The sequence below is a fragment of the Arvicola amphibius genome, chromosome 1 (assembly GCF_903992535.2).
Source record: "Arvicola amphibius chromosome 1, mArvAmp1.2, whole genome shotgun sequence".
Classification (NCBI taxonomy): domain Eukaryota; kingdom Metazoa; phylum Chordata; class Mammalia; order Rodentia; family Cricetidae; genus Arvicola; species Arvicola amphibius.
The window spans coordinates 36,678,276-36,694,290 of NC_052047.1; the positions used below are offsets into that span (position 1 = coordinate 36,678,276).

At 45.2% G+C, this 16,015-nt stretch overlaps 1 protein-coding gene across 1 annotated transcript in view; it reads right to left on the bottom strand.

Moving 5' to 3' along the window:
* Rhoh (ras homolog family member H) overlaps positions 1-16,015 on the bottom strand; it is a 35,030-nt gene that overhangs the window by 18,597 nt on the left and 418 nt on the right. The window lies entirely within an intron of this gene.

Sequence of the window (16,015 nt, forward strand, 5' to 3'; positions counted from 1 at the left end):
TTCCAGAGTTATTATCATTCTTAAAGGCAAGTGCTCAGGGCCGACTGAACAGCTTGCTGACAGTGTGACTAGCCTCGGACACTCCCGACATACTCACTTTTTCCTTCAAATAACTTAATTTTTTTTTCTCTAATCAAAGGACATGGAATACGCTTATACTAAAAATATTATTAGTGCTTTATCTGAAATTCGGATTTTTAGCTGATATTTTGTATTTTTACTTGGTTAAGTTGGATTGGGGGGAACCCAGTCAAAAGTCAAGATAATTGCGTTAAGCTCGGTTGCTGGTGCAGGTTCAAAGTGTGCCTGCATTACAGAGAACAAATGGATTAAATTTTGCTTGGCACTGGAAGCAAGTTACCACCACTGGAGCTAATTTTATCATCACAGGGAACAAGACGGTTTCATCCCAGGTCTTAAAGGCACTGAGCATGTTGGAGATACGTGTGTTCCTTATTCCAACTCCTAGAAATTCTCTGCACGTCCGACCATAATGGGCCACATATCCAATGATGGCTCCACAATATTATAGCGTCTGTTATGTCATAGCTGTGTCCTCCCCCTCCTGGGATGCCATAGCTGTCCCCCATCCTCATCCCATTCCACCCCAACACTGGAGATGGGATCTGGAGGTCTGAACATTCTAGGTAAGAATTCTACCACTGAGATTTAGCCCTCTTTGGTTTTTTACTTTATTTTTGAGCAAGGGAGTCAACTAAGATGTCCAGGCAGGTTTTAAACTCACTCTCACCCAGGAAGGCAGTTCTACTGCCTCAGTCTCCTGCAATTACAGGTTATGTCACCATGCCCAGTTTAGTAGTTGCCGTGACTTATGTATGTATACTTTATGAAGTTTGCAGAGTGACTAAATTGATTCAGGAAACATTTCCTAGAGCCCAGCTATAGCATCAAATATCACATGGTCATCTTCCAAAACAAGCACACCTCAGAGACAACCATTCTTCAAGAAGCAAACCCAGGAAAACAAAGGCATCTCAGCCCCACTAAACATCCAACCATGTAAGCCAGGAAAACATGTAAGCCAGGAAAACAAAGGCATCTCAGCCCCACTAAACATCCAACCATGTAAGCCAGGAAAACAAAGGCATCTCAGCCCCACTAAACATCCAACCATGTAAGCCCAGCTGCCCACCGCAACATCCACTCAGTATCTACAGAGTTCTAGACCACGCTGCGGGCACTTCCATAAGTTACCTCATCTTCTCTTCATAATAATCCCCCACGGTAGAAAACACCCCTAATTTATAGACCCATCAGATGAGACACAAGGAAACATTCATAGCCGCTGACTGTGCTCGCTGCTTTTTGGAGCAGAGCTACAGCCCTGAGTGTCACACCATCCTGTGGTGCTACCAACTCCTACATAGGGGGAGGAACTGGAAGGCAGGATAAGGCAGATGAATAGTTTTCTGACTCTAACCAGGCCCTTGAGCATTGTCCCCCAACCCCTTTGTGTGTGTGTGTGTGTGTGTGTGTGTGTGTGTGCATGAACATATGTACATATGTACGTGTGTGTGCATGCGTGCATGTGTGTGTGTTCTTTTAGACAGCATTCTCACAGCATGGCCCAGGTTAGCCTTGAACTCACAGCAATCCCCCTGCCTCAGCTTCCCAAGTGCTGAAATTACAGATGTGAACCACCACATCCAGCTTAGAGGTTTCTCCTATGTGCTATACCCATGCTGGCAGATAGATCTATATTAAGACACAAATAAAGCAGGGTTTAGAATCTCAAAGAAACAGTGTTTCTATCACCGTACGCTCTCACTTTATCCTCTGATGTCTGTGCATTTTATCTACTATTTAAGCGACTTTTCTTAATTCTTGCTTTACACACAGCACTCGCCAGTCATGGGAGTCCCTGTTTGTCTGGAATTTAGCCGACTGTGGAGACAAGATGCAGACCTGCTGCTAGGGAAGCAACAAATGGAGACAGGAGAGGACTGGTTAATGAAGCAGATGCATCAAAGAAGGCAGACTGGAAACGGAATGGGATAGCGTGGAGTTGAGAAGTGCTCAGGCTTAAGGCCCTGTTACAGACTTATGGAGAAAGCTGGACTTCCTCTGGGCTGTGGAGGGAAGGATGGTAAAGGTTGGCGTGGAAGCAAGGAGGATTGGCAATGGTTGAAACCTCTCCAAGTGTCTCACAGAAAGTGGCGTTGAATAAAATCCGGAAAGAAAAGGAGTTTCACAAAGCAAAAAGAGGGGAATGTACAAAGGCCTGAAGGAGTAATACCACTTACATGTCTAGGGACCAGATAGATCGCTCTGCCTGGACCCCGGGCTACAGCTGGAGAATGATAGGGAGCAAGAATGAGAAGCTAGGCCTGCTGGGATGGCAAAGCACAGGCCATGCAAGTGTAAGAACAGGAGTCTCAGCACCCATGTAAGAGTCAAGAGGCGCAGTGGCCTGCCTGTAAGCTTGGCCTTGGGAGGTAGAGACAAGTGATCCCTACAGCAAGCTGGTTGTCTAGTCTAGCTGAATCATGGGCTCTGGGTTCAAGTGAGGGGCTCTGTCTCAATACACGGTGAAGGGTGAGGGAGGAGCGCACCTGACATCAACCCCTGGTCTGAACACTCATGAATATGCATGTTCATGCACACACACATACACACACAACACACACACTAACACACACACACACACACACACACACACACAAAGAGGTGAGATAGAAAAAGAAAGTTAAGCTGGCCATTTAAGATCCTGGAAAATCTGAAGGTCTTTGAGATGTGGGTGTTTAGTGGAGCTGTAAAATATGTTGGGTAAAACATTCTTTCCAGTCAACATATAAAGCACACATTTTGAAAGCGAAGTATACTAATGTGCATACACACACACGTCTAAGGATGACATAGTTCTTATTCTATCCTTACCCCGCCAACACCTAGCACTGACAGTAAATGGTGAATACAGAGACTCAATGCTAAGTGTTAAGAACAAGGGGCACTTGAGTGCTAGCCCTAATGGGGCATTTCCTATCACTCCCTCTAAGGCTCATGGAACATCACAGAAAAGGGGCAGAAAGAATGTAAGAACTGGAAGACAGGGAGGCGGGGTGCATGATAGCAAGCATGGTCTCGTAGGCCTGCCACAGACTGGCCCTGTCCATTAGCACAGAGATCCACAATCAGACAATGTGCAGAGAGTGAAGGACTCTGGACTCAGTCCTAACCCCTCCCCGCGAGGTTCAGGGTCTATTTAAAAGAGGAAGGGGTGATGGGTGACTCCAAGGACACTGTCTTCCCGGCACAGCAGGACAGGTGCCATATGAACTCACAGAGATTGTGGCAGCATGCACAAATCTTCCACGGGTTCAAGCCAGACAGCGTCTCAGTACTGAAGGGGGAAGAAGACATGGGGTCTTTATATTCAATACCCTTTGGCAACTGGAAGAAACAACTTTCTCCAATGGGCTGTCGCTGGGTATATCAGCCACACTCCAGGGCGGGTCCACACCCAGGAGTGTTTAGCCAGCACACAACAAACTCCATGGTTTTATATTTTGTTTTGGTTTGGTTTTTCCGTCTTATTGGTCTCTTGTTTTTTGGATTTGTTTTTGTTTTAAAGAGAGAAACAGACAAAAACATAAAGTTGGGTAGGTAAGGGAGTGGGGAGAATCTGGGAGGAGCTAGTGAAAATGAAAAGACTGGCCCAGGTGGCCTGATCCCTCCCTGCTGAGCTATTCTGGGGAAGTCATTGTTTTCAGGTATGTATTCAGTGATGAGCCCACCAGGTTCCAATGGGGAGCTCCAAACCCTTGGTCACTTTGCAAACAATCACCTGTGTACTTGAACTAGTTCCAGAACATGGGAAGGCTCCCACCTACTTGTTCATGGAGCAAGGGATGCTGGGTATTTTATTTATTTATTTAGTCAGGTCTTGTGAACTTGCAGGCAGAAGCATTGCTGATAACCTGTGTGTCTCACAAGCAATACGTGTCCTAACATGATTCTTAGTTACTGTTAAACCAAAGCCAGAGTTCAGAGCATAGAAATGCTGGCAGGCAAGCCTTACAACCTCAGTTCGATCCCTAGCTCCCACAGTAGAAGGCAAGAATCTCTGACTTCTATACATGGTCATGCTTACACACACACACACACACACACACACACAAATAATAATAATAATAATAATAATAATAATAATAATAATAATAATAAATAAAATGTAAAAAAAATCCAGAAAAAAACAAACGTATTTGAAAATGTAATCAGGGATATTACACAAATCAAACATGAGATTTCTCTCAGTTAAATGAAAATTCTCTTCTTTGCTAAACTAATCCTTTTAAAGAATTTTTTAATGTTCCAATTTTTATTTAGCATTTGAAAGGAACAAAAGATGATATAAAGTAATTTTCCTCTTATGCTAAAATGAACACACTCATGATTTATCAAGTACACATGTCTTTCAAAGTATATAAAAGTTGTTCCAAAATTGAATATTTTTGGTTCCTTTGGGAAATTCCTGACATGTGAAGAACTTAGAAACAGTCAACTGTATTCATTTGAAAATTTTATTTTCCTTTAATTCCAAAACTAACTATAAAGCAATAGAGCTAGCTATAAGATCTCTAACTTTAAAATATAAACTCGCCAGCCTTTATACTCCAGTTCCCATCATTAAAAGTGGTGGTGCATGCCTTTATTCCCAGCACTTGGGAGGCAGAGGCAGGGGGTCTCTGTGAGTTCGAGTCTAGCCTGCTCTATAGAGTGAGTTCCAGGATAGCCAGGGTTCCACAGAGAAACCCTGTCTGGACGGAGTGGGTAGTTCTTTTTGTGCATATCGAATTATAAGACCTAAGATCCTTGAATTTTAAAAGGTAAAATATAGATGTAGAGATTTTGAAGCATCAAATTTCTTCAAAACGTCACAGTAATTTCTACATCATAAGCACACATCACCGTGGTCACTAGCTGTGTTTTAATGAGACAGTATCCCAGGGCCGATAGTCACTCTCGAAACTGGCAAGACAAAGAAAAGGGTAACTGTAATTGGTGGATAGCATAGTGAGCTTATCTACCTGTGAAAAAAGAAAATCAGTCAGTCATGGCGAAAGTTAACTGCAAAACAGCATCAATAGCTGTGGAAAATAAATCTAAAGTGTGATCATTTCAGTCCTCCAAGAAAGGGCCACTATGCCAGAAAAGCTAAAAGTGTAAAGTTACCTCGTCGCCGGTCAACACAACAAAAACATGAACTTCAGTTGACAACGCTGGCGTTCTGTTTTGTTTTCTTGACTACAATTTTGAAAAGTAGCAGTCTAGTCTTAAATTGAAACCACAGGCATCTAAGGCCCGTTGGAAGAGCATTGAACCTTTCTCCCGGATAAGCATTTGATGGGTCTTTCCCAAGTCAAATGGGCAGAACTTGGGGAAACCCAAAGAACATTTGATCTAAATTCTACATGGGCCTCCCTACTCTCCACACACGTTCACAGCTCTAGAATCTAATACTAATATTGCCTAATATCTGTTTTAATTACTTTCCCCAAGATATAGATGATGAAAAGAAGTAAAGCTGACCACAGGCCTCGGAGAGACAGTTATAGTCTCCCTTTGTTAACTCAAATGCTCCTTTTGAGAGTTAGCAGGATTTCTCTTAGACTAGAAAGCAACACCAGGACCGTTCTCTGTGGGCTCTATACACCTTGAAGTGAAGAGACTGGGTAGAGATTTTAATACACAAAAGCTTATAGGCTGCAAAAAATGCATTCCTGTGAGCTCATGTTAAAAAGTGTGTATGTCTCATTTGCTACAATGGCCTGGCACTACTATTATGAACCTACATTCAGTATTAGATTTTAAAGCCAACAGTGTCGTAGATGCTTCTCTGAGAACCTAGGTACAGGAATAAAATGACGATATTGCTTTAGAGATGTAGGAAACTGTGGTACTGCGGATATGTAAGGGTTTTCTGGCTTTACCCCTCATATTTCCTGTACAGACCTTTAATGCTATCTACCCCGTCAGCATAAGCAGGGCCAGGGCCGCTACCAACATAAATTCAGTCAGTTACTGTCCAAAGATACAGGAGCTGACAAAAGTCAGGTTTTATCTGGAGAAAAGCATTGTGGAGCAAATTATATGAAGGGTTTTGTTGCCGACAAAAATGGCTTTACATCATTTAAATTTGGTTCTAAATATATGGCTTTCCCTTCCCCGTTCATGGGTAGGAGGACTAATTCCACGTGTTCTTAGATGTCCCCACTATGGTGAGCACTGCCTTCAGCTCACGGTTGGAATAAAACTAAGAAATTTTTGTGGCAACCGAGAAAGAAAAAAAATACAAGAGAGAGAGAAAGAAAAGGGTTTGTGGCGAGGTGTATATCCTCAGCCGCTTCTCAAGAGAGTGGTAGTTGGGCCTGGAGGGAAGGGAGACAAAAAAAAAGCAGGGTTCCACCTGAAAGAAAATGGAAGGATCTGGAAGGGAGAGGAAGCAGTGGCACTGGCTAGCTAAAGGCAGCAAGGATGCCAAGTGGCCTGCAGAAAGGGTAAGTTTGCCCTTGGCCTTTGCCGTCCCTTGGCTTACAGTGGTATGCTGTCCTGATGAACCATCGTCAGCTGGAAGTATTGTTTACTGAAAATGCACTCAGTAACAGTCTAACTTCCTAGCTTAGACTGTACCAACATGCTAAGCACACCAACATCAGCCTGTGCCTGGGCGCAGTCATCTAACTTGAAGACTGTTTTATAGTGAACTGTTGACTTCCTTATGTCGTGTGTGGCGTGCTGTACTGAGAAAGAAAGGCAGAACAGCTGTACGGGCCCACTGTGAAGTGAGAAAAGCTGTAAGCCTAACCATTAAAAGCCCACACTTGAGTGCTGAGGGCTGGGACTAGGGGTCGTAAAATGCAACGTTACTACTCTGATCCATGTCGAACTTGGCACAAAACCTACCCTCAGGTGTACAGCGATTAAGACAGTGATGGAAGGCACTTTGTACTCCTTATATGAATGTGTCTGTTTGAGATTCTCATTTTATTTCTCAAAAATACGGGTATAATTGTCATACTACCCTGGAAAGAGAGAATGTCGACTCATATTTCATGAATTCTTAGCCAGCTTCACATACTTGTTCTCTGGAGGGTTGAGGAAGGGCACACTTCACGCCTCCACCCTGCAGCCCAGCCTATGACTGTGACTCCATAGTGTGGTAATCTTAGCAGAGCTGGCTGGTTAAAGCGGGCAGGTTCGGGGTTGAGTCTCTGCTCGAGAAGAGATGCTCAGAGGCTTGAGTTTCCAACCAAAGCGCAATTCCCCAAATTGCCAGACCCAACAATGACCAAATGGTATCTGTGCTCAAAAGACTGCATAGGGAAAGGACTGGCCCCAGAGCTGTCAAGGTCCAACCCAATGTTCAGCTTCAGGGAGGAAAGACTGTATCTGGGCAGGGGATGTGGTTCGATGCCGGAGCACCTGCCTAGAGCATGCGTGAAGCTATAGATTCAATCCCCACGCTGTGAATGAATGCACACACATGCAGACACAGACACACGTACAGACACAGGGTGGACAGGAGAGGAGAGGGATGGAGAGGGAAGGGATAGAGAGGGAAGGGAAGGGAAGGGAGGGGAGGGGAAGGGAGAGGAGGGGAGAGGAGGGGAGGGGAAGGGAGGGGAGGGGAAGGGAGGGGAGGGGAGAGGAGGGGAGGCTACATCTTACGCTCAGGAATAGCACACACCACCTGTTGCCTTTCACTGCATGCTGGAGGTGTCAGCTGACCCCTGACCTGCCACTCTCCTCTGCAGTCTGAATTGATCCACTCTGTATACAAAAGCTGCTGTTTCTGGTGCCAGCAGAGGTTACACATAACTGTACGTAGGACACTAAAATGAAACCCTGGAAAGTTGCTCTCCCAACAGGGAGCTGACCTTGGGTTCACAGAAGATGATTCAGAAGGAAAGAGAGCAGTGATCACACAGTCTCTGGAAGGAAGCTGCTTAAGGATCTGATGCACCTTCAAGCCGCCATCTTGCCCATCAACATCAGTGGAAAGTCAGCATTTCTGTCTAACCTGACGTCACAAGAAGCAGAACTTGATTTCCTCCATCCCGTAATGCTTCCTCCAAGCTACTGACAGCCTCTGAGGCCAGTGTTCTTAATGCGAAGTCTATGGGTTCTGAATACACACTCCCGAGCTGTGGGTCAAATGTCCATGTTCCTATATATGTGCTTTTTCTCAGAGGTCTTTGCTTCTCATTAGATCCCAAAAGATTTGGTAGTCCCAAAACTTATTAAGAAACATTCTTCGGGGTTGGAAAGATGACTTAGTCGTTAAGAGCACTGACTGCTCTCCCAGAAGACCAGGGTTCAATTCCCAGCACCCATAGGACAGCACAGAACTATCTGTGAATCCAGTTCCAGGGGATCTGACACCCTCACACAGGCATACATGCAGGCAGAACACCAGGGAACATGAAATAAAAATAAATACATCATTTAAAAGGTAAGACAGACTCTTCTAGTCAGACTGGTGGCTCATACCTGTAATCTCAGCACTCCATGAGGAGTGGCAGGAGAACCGCCAAGTTTGAGGCCTCCCGAGACTACAGATTGAGCTCCAGATGGCGGACCACTGAGAGAGACTCTGTCAGGAAGAGAGAGAAAGAGAGAGGGGGGGAGAAAAAAGAAAGAGGGAGAAAAAGAGAAAGACAGAGAAAAGAGGAAGACAGAAAGAGGGGGAAAGGGAGGGAGGGAAAACTGAAAAGAAGGAAATAAGAGAAAGGAAGAGAGGCGGGTAGATGGGTGGGGTGCAGGAAAAGAGGCACAGGGCTGCTCCAGAGCATAAGCAACCCCGAGACATGTGGGGATGAGGGTGGTCAGCAGGTGCTTACAGAGTCTGACTCTAAGCGTTCGACGCTTCGTAGCCAAAAGACCCTGGATCAGGCCTCTGGTGGGAAGATGGGCTCTCGGCTTGTTCTTGATTTATCACATCCTATTCTGAGAGATTAGAAGCTCTGGTGATGGGAAACATGAGGAAGGGATACTAAAGATTGTTTGAGAGTTTATGACAGTCACAGATCCTCTGAAGGCAGGCAAGCAAAACAGACGGTCTCGGGGCCCCAGCTACTACAACATGCACATCATTTATTTCTGATGTTTATTTTATGATGTAAATCTGTCATTACTATTGTGAGTACAGGAGGTCTCTGGTTATGTTACTACTCCATTTTATCAAAAATGATACCTTCTCTCTTCCTTTAATATAATATTATCACTCACCAAGACCCCCAATAATTTCTGCCATAATCACCCCTATATTCTCCTGTAAATTTACTCTCTCTCTCTCTCTCTCTCTCTCTCTCTCTCTCTCTCTCTCTCTCTCTCTCCAAAGATTTCTCTGCAGTTTTGGAACTCTCTTCTGCAGACCAGGTTGGCCTCGAACACACAGAGATGTGCCTGTCTCTGTCTCCTGAGTGCTGGGATTAAAGGCATGCACCACCACTGCCCAGCTTGTAAGTCTATTTTTAATGACTACCTCTTAGTTGGTTGAAACCAAAGCATTCATGGGTCTTCAAACTTGCCTGGGTGATTCAAATTCGTACCAAAAGCTGTTTGCTTATGAAGGGGAATTCTGTGGTACTAACTGCATCAGGGGAGTACAGTAAATACAGCTTCCCAGCTTTAGCTTATTTCGATAACAAACAACTCCTGACTTCGCTCTCTCTGCTGATATATCATCACAAGATAGGCTCTTGGACTGTGAGCCTCCAGCCCCCTTCCTCACCCATAAACCACACACACACACACACACACACACACACACAAGAACAGAGACAGAGAGTGTGTTTCCTCTAAACTATTACCCTTCGATCTACAGTGTCTCCCAAACAAGGACCTATGGTTTGTCCACATCAGACTTACCAGAAATATACAAGCACATTCCTGCCTGCCTCCTCCCTGACAGAAAACAAGAAGGAGACAACCTAGGATGCCCCCATCCTACAGGTGATTCTTGTACACACACGTCTGAGAACCCACAATTCAGGAGAACTATATCCTCTCCAGTTTACACCCTTGTTTAGAAATCAAAACCGAACTATTTCCACACACATTTGGCTACCGCTGAGAGCATCACCGCGGCCTCTTCCTAAGACGGGTTCTCTTCTCGCTCTCTCTGGCCTCTGTCTCTTTCACTGTATTTTCCACCTATTTTATTATTTCTCTCCTACTCTGTTGGAAATTTATTCCACTCTAAGGAGAGAGCAGGTTCAATATTTTTCCTAATAATTATCGCAGTGTGCCCCCCCCCCCAATACTGTGACATTGGACCAGCTAGCTCTCCTTGGATGAGTTTCTTGCTTTTTTCTTTCCTGTGGTGTTATTATTTGCTTGCTTTGCATTCAGACAGTTTTGCAGGAGGCTCAGCTGGCCTTCGGCTCTCAAGTCCCCTGCCTCAGCTTCCCAGACACTAGGATCACAGGCATGCAGCGCCTCTGACCTTAGAGTTTAGCTTTTCTATTGGCTGGTTCTCAGTCTACGTAAGGAAAAGCTGTGTCCAGAAACCGTTTAGGGCTTGAGTGTGCAGTGACATTTGGCCTTCTCGTCTACAAGGTGCTTGCTCAAGTTCTTGGAGCCCAGGAACTTCCTCCAGTCTCAGCTTCTCAAAGGAAACCCGTCAGCATCCACAATTCTGCACGGTCCAGATCCCAACTCCCTTTACCATGCTCTGCCCAAGGGACCATCCCAAGCTTTGCAGGTTAGCGGCAAGGCTCGTGCGGCACACAAATTCCCTTGCCCTCTCCTATTTTCTCCAGCTTTTAAAAATGCACGCGCACAGTTACAGTGAAGTAAAAACAAACTCTATTTTAGCATTCTGACACACAAAATACTTTCACTTCTTTCTTTTTTCTTTAAAATTGGCCAGCTATAGTAGTGAATGCCTCTTTTTTTTTCTTTCTTTTTTTTTTTTTTTTTTTTTTTTTTGGTTTTTTCGAGACAGGGTTTCTCTGCAGCTTTAGAGCCTGTCCTGGAGCTAGCTCTTGTAGACCAGGCTGGTCTTGAGCTCACAGAGATCCGCCTGCCTCTGCCTCCCGAGTGCTGGGATTAAACGCGTGTGCCACCACCGCCCGGCTGTGAATGCCTCTTTTTAAAAAATTTTTTTTTCATGTTCATTGGTGTTTTGCCTGCATTTATGCCTGAGTGAGGGTGTCAAATCCCCTGAAACTGGAGTTGCGAGGTGTCATGTGGGAGCTGGGAGTTGTACCCAGGCTCATCTGGAAGAATAGCAAGTACTCTTAACCACGGAGCCCTCTCTCCAGCCCCAATGCCTTCATTTCTAATGGCTCACCTTTCTCATTCGCCATAAAAATCAGCAGAGCGGCCAAACTTTTAATCAAAGTTTTCTGAGCAGCACGTTGTGTTTACAGATTTGGTAATGTAAATCTCCCGTGACTGGTTTCTAACTAACAACACAAGACCACTGAACAAGGAAGAAGAGAGGGCCACCTAGCACACAGTCCTACAGCACGGCCATCAACAGACCCACAGCTGCCAGGGACTTGGGCGCCTGTCAAAACTTCTGGAAACACTACAGTCTGCTCTTGCAAGCTGGCACGGATTGACTCTAGAACACAAGGGTATCAGCTGGTACTTTCCAAAAAGCAATTTTTGTTTGTTTGTTTGTTTGATTGATTTTTGTTTTTAAGACAGAGTTTCTCTGTGTGGCTTTGGCTGTCCTGGAACACACACTGCAGATCAGGCTGGCTTCAAACTCACAGAGATCTGCCTGCCTCTGCCTCCCAGAGCTGTGATTAAAGGCATGTGCCACCACTGCCCAGTGCAATTATTTTCCATGAAAAGCCCTGAAAATTCACCTTATTCTCACCTGTTCAACCAGTGAGGGTTTTCGTCAACAGATTATGTAAGTAACAAATAAAACATAAAAACTGAGAGAGCAATACTATGTTTTGGGGTGCTTGATTAGCCACCAACCCACTGACCGTGTTTCTCACGACATCATCGTCCGTGAGGTCATGTATGCAGCTGCCCGGTTACTCCAGCAGTGAGCTGATGAATGACTACACACGGCTCGCAGGGGTGTGGTAAGAACAGGGCCTGTTACCTCACCAGGCTCTGCCCTGGTTTTCTTTTCTAGGAAAAGGGGAAGAGGTCACTGCTGACTCCAGTTTTACCAGAAATCAACTGGCAAGATAAGAAGGCCCCAGCTTACACAAGAAGAAGCCATGGGACATTCAGAAATGCTCTGGAAATTTCTTCCCAGCTTTCCATTCTACAGAAAAGTAAGGAGGGGAGCTGATTGGTCACTTTCTCCATTCCCTTCTACAGGAAAAGAAAGAGGAGAGATGATTGGGCACTTTCTCCTTGCTAGTAAGTATCTTCCTTTGAGCTCCTTAGAGCAGTGATTCTCAACTTGTGGGCCATGACCCCTTTAGGGGTCTCATCCAAGATACCCTGCATATCAGATATTTACATCACAGTTTATAACAGTAGCAAAATCACAGTTATGAAGTAGCTACAGAATAATTTTATGGTAGGGGTTCCCATACCACAAGGAGCTGTCTTAAAGGGCTACAACATCTGGAAGGTTGAGACTTAGCGGTTTTAAAGAAGACGCCTTAATGAGAATAGGATTGAACTAAAAAAGCTCACGCCCTTGATCCAGTCCTCTCACGCCCAGAAACTGTCTCAAGGAATAAATTCAGGACAAAGGAAACCCTCGTCTGTGTTCGAATGGCGGTCACAACAGAGAGAGGACAGTCACAGCACAGCACTGTCTCCAGCGACCATATTGGCGTGTGGGGACTGGTAGGAGAGAGAGCTTCATTTCATGGCTCTGAGATGGCCTCTGTAAAGCCACCAGTTCCGTGTCATCTCAGGGCTTGTGCTTTTGATCACACAGATTCCTGGACTCAATTCCAGGGCTATGGTAAGACACAGAAGAATGAAAGCTGCCCGCATGGTTTCGAGGTCCAACCAGTTCCTAGTGCAGACTGCACAGACACTGGTCAAGCAGCTGCTGGGGAGAAACGTCAGACCAGGCCATAGGTCGGGTGTTTCCAACACTCCCTGCTTTTCCCCCTAGACATCCCTTCCATCACTTAAGGCCTCCTCTCACTGACCAACTCATCCCCTTCCAGTTCCCATCCAGGGCCCCCTTTCTGGCTGTTGTCCCTCTCTTTCTCTAGTTGGAGCCCCAGAATCTCCTCTCTCCATTCTCAGAAGGTCTTAGAAGAAAAGCAGTATCGCTATTTGACTAATCTTGACACAAAATTGAGAATCAGCTTCATAATTAGCATACCAGCTGTCACTACACTTCAAAAAGGAGGCCTTTCTAGTCCAGGTGAACCTGTCATTTAGAGAGGAAAGGAAAAGCAGGGAGCTTCGAACCTGGGCTTTCACCGAACCTAAGCATCCAGACCCTCAAGCAATACTTCAAGACCTCATGGTCAAAAGTATCGCACTGTGGAGGAGGAATGGATTTTCGGCTGGATCTTGCTAGCATTGCAACTAAAATATTAAAATTATGTGATTTAACTCAAACTGGGCCAAGAAATAAACTGCTCTCTCTGCCTCGGATTCCAAAAACCTCTGTGATTCCACCCACAGCCTTCAGACATCCATCCAGATGTTCACAAACATCTGCAGATCCTCAGAGGAGTTCTCTAGGCAGTTGGAAGAGCTGCGGGGGAAGGCTTAAAACATCGCTTTTCTAATCTGTTCTTTTTTTCACATGTTAACATTTATAAAATATCTAAACCCTGTGTCTAGTCCATAGCTGGTTCTCAAAATGCTAATTCCCCCCAAATACAGCTGACTGTGGTGTGGCTTGGGCAGTGAGACCAGGATGTAACCTCGTGCATGAACTGACTTTGTGGAGCCCATTCTCGATGTTTAGATACCTCGCTTGCTCAGCCTAGGCACAGGGTGGGGGAGAAAGGGCAAACAGGGAACCTTGATCCTGCCTCAACGAGGGGACAGGACGACAGTCTTAGCTGACTTCCCGGGGGGAGAGGACCTTAACCTCTCTGAGGAGCAGAAGGGAGGTGGGATGGGGGAAAAGAAGGGGAGTAGAAGGAGAGGAGAGATGGGGAACTGGGGTTGGTATGTAAAAAATTAATTAATTGATTTAGAAAAAGTTAATTCCCAGCCTTTTACCTATCACCCTAAATTTCCCTTAAAAGGAATACTGTGTTCAATAGGCAAGTTTGTAGACAGCCTGCTCTCAGGCCAGCAATCAACTCATTTTCATTTGTGTCCATAACCAAGTCTTTACAAGTCCCAAGGGCCGGCCTTTGAGAGTTTATTGTAAGCTAGATACTAAGTTAAACACCTTGTGTATTTTATCTCGACAACAACCTTTTGAGGTAACAATCTTCAGTTATTACTGCTGTTGTTAGAGCTGTCTTATAATTTAAACAGGAACATTGGAGAATTTCAATAACTTATCTGAGGTTCCCACGGCCCAGAAATAGTAGAACCAGGGCTCAACATGGGTCTTTTGGCTCTTGCTCATCTTCTGTGTTATTTAGATCCCAATTGTCGTGGTCCAGGAACTATTATAATACACTGTCTCTCTAAAGGAATGTCCCTGGAAATGACAGCTGTGTGGCCAAAATGGCTCGCACTCGCCACAAGAAAAGTTCACAGACTCTTTGGAGAAGCTTTTGATAGGGTCAGAGACTTGCTTATCCACCTAGTCAACCTCCCATGAGGAAAGCCACCCGCGGTACCCAGACGATTGAAAGTCTTCTTAAAATGTGAAAAACAGGCCCGGAGTTTTCCCACAGGCCTTTCTCTGCATCCACGATGTACCAAGGAACGATGTTAGAGGCCCAGAAGGAATCGCAAAGCAGTTACAAGAAAGCAGAAGGCAACCCAAGGATGCAAAGCTGATCAAGCCTCCCCGAAAATGGCTAAAGAAAGCTAGAAAACTACCGAATGCTGTCTGTTCTCATTGAACCCGCCATTTGACCCACATCCTGTCTTCCTAACCCTATCCTCCTGCAGAGGGTAAACTGCCTTCTCTTCTTGGGCCAGTTAGTCTCCTCTTTATGTAAAGTCCACACGGCCCTCCAGGTCCAAAACAACCTTCCCCTTCTCCATCTGCTGGGTTCCCATCCTTCTGAAGGCCCGACTCCTCCTAGCTGCTATACCTCACTCCCACACCCTTCTTGAAACCCCTACATCCCTGAGAGCCTCTGCCACCTCGCTGCCTCTCCTGTTTCCCAAACGGTACTTTTCACTCTGAATACTAGAGTCTAAGGTCCACCACGGAATGAGTTTCCTTATATTTCTCTTCTCTCATGCACAGCATCTTAAAACTGGTGAGCAATCATCAACTACTTGCTCCTTGAATAAGTCGTGACTTTAACTTGGTAAAATGCCTTAAACCAGTGATTTCCCAAGTTTTTGCTGTTGTTTCTGATGCTATTGCTACCACCCAGGCAATCATTTGGCAGTGAGAAACCACCTCAGATACTAAATTTAAATTGAATGGAAAGGTCTAGAAAGGGGCCATTAGCATTGAGGCTAACTAGGTAGCAATTCTGGATCCAAGTCTGTATGATATGTGTGTGTGGTGTGTGTGTGTGTGTGTGTGTGTGTGTGTGTGTGTATTCTTTACCTAACTAGATAACTTTAAAACTGTTGCCTGTAGCAGTTGGAGGGTCCTTTCACTTCCTTTATCAAATGCCACTGCGTGATGTTTAAGTCCCCACACGAGCAAGCTCAGACGCAGTCAGCCCCCCCAAAACAGGCATTTTCTATATATGAGAACACCTCGGAAATCCAGACAATCACATTTTTAATGTTTTAGGAATATGTGTGACCTTCCAGGCTTCGTGGGCACACACCTGTAATCCCTACACTTGGTAGGTGGAAACAGGAGGATCCAGGATTCAAGGCCATTCTTTACTACAGATTGGCCAGCCTAGTCTACAAGGGGCCTCACCTCAAAATAAAAACAAGGCAAAATGACAAGGAAACCTCACTGTGTCTTTGCTAAGACTTTGGAGAGGGGATGCAC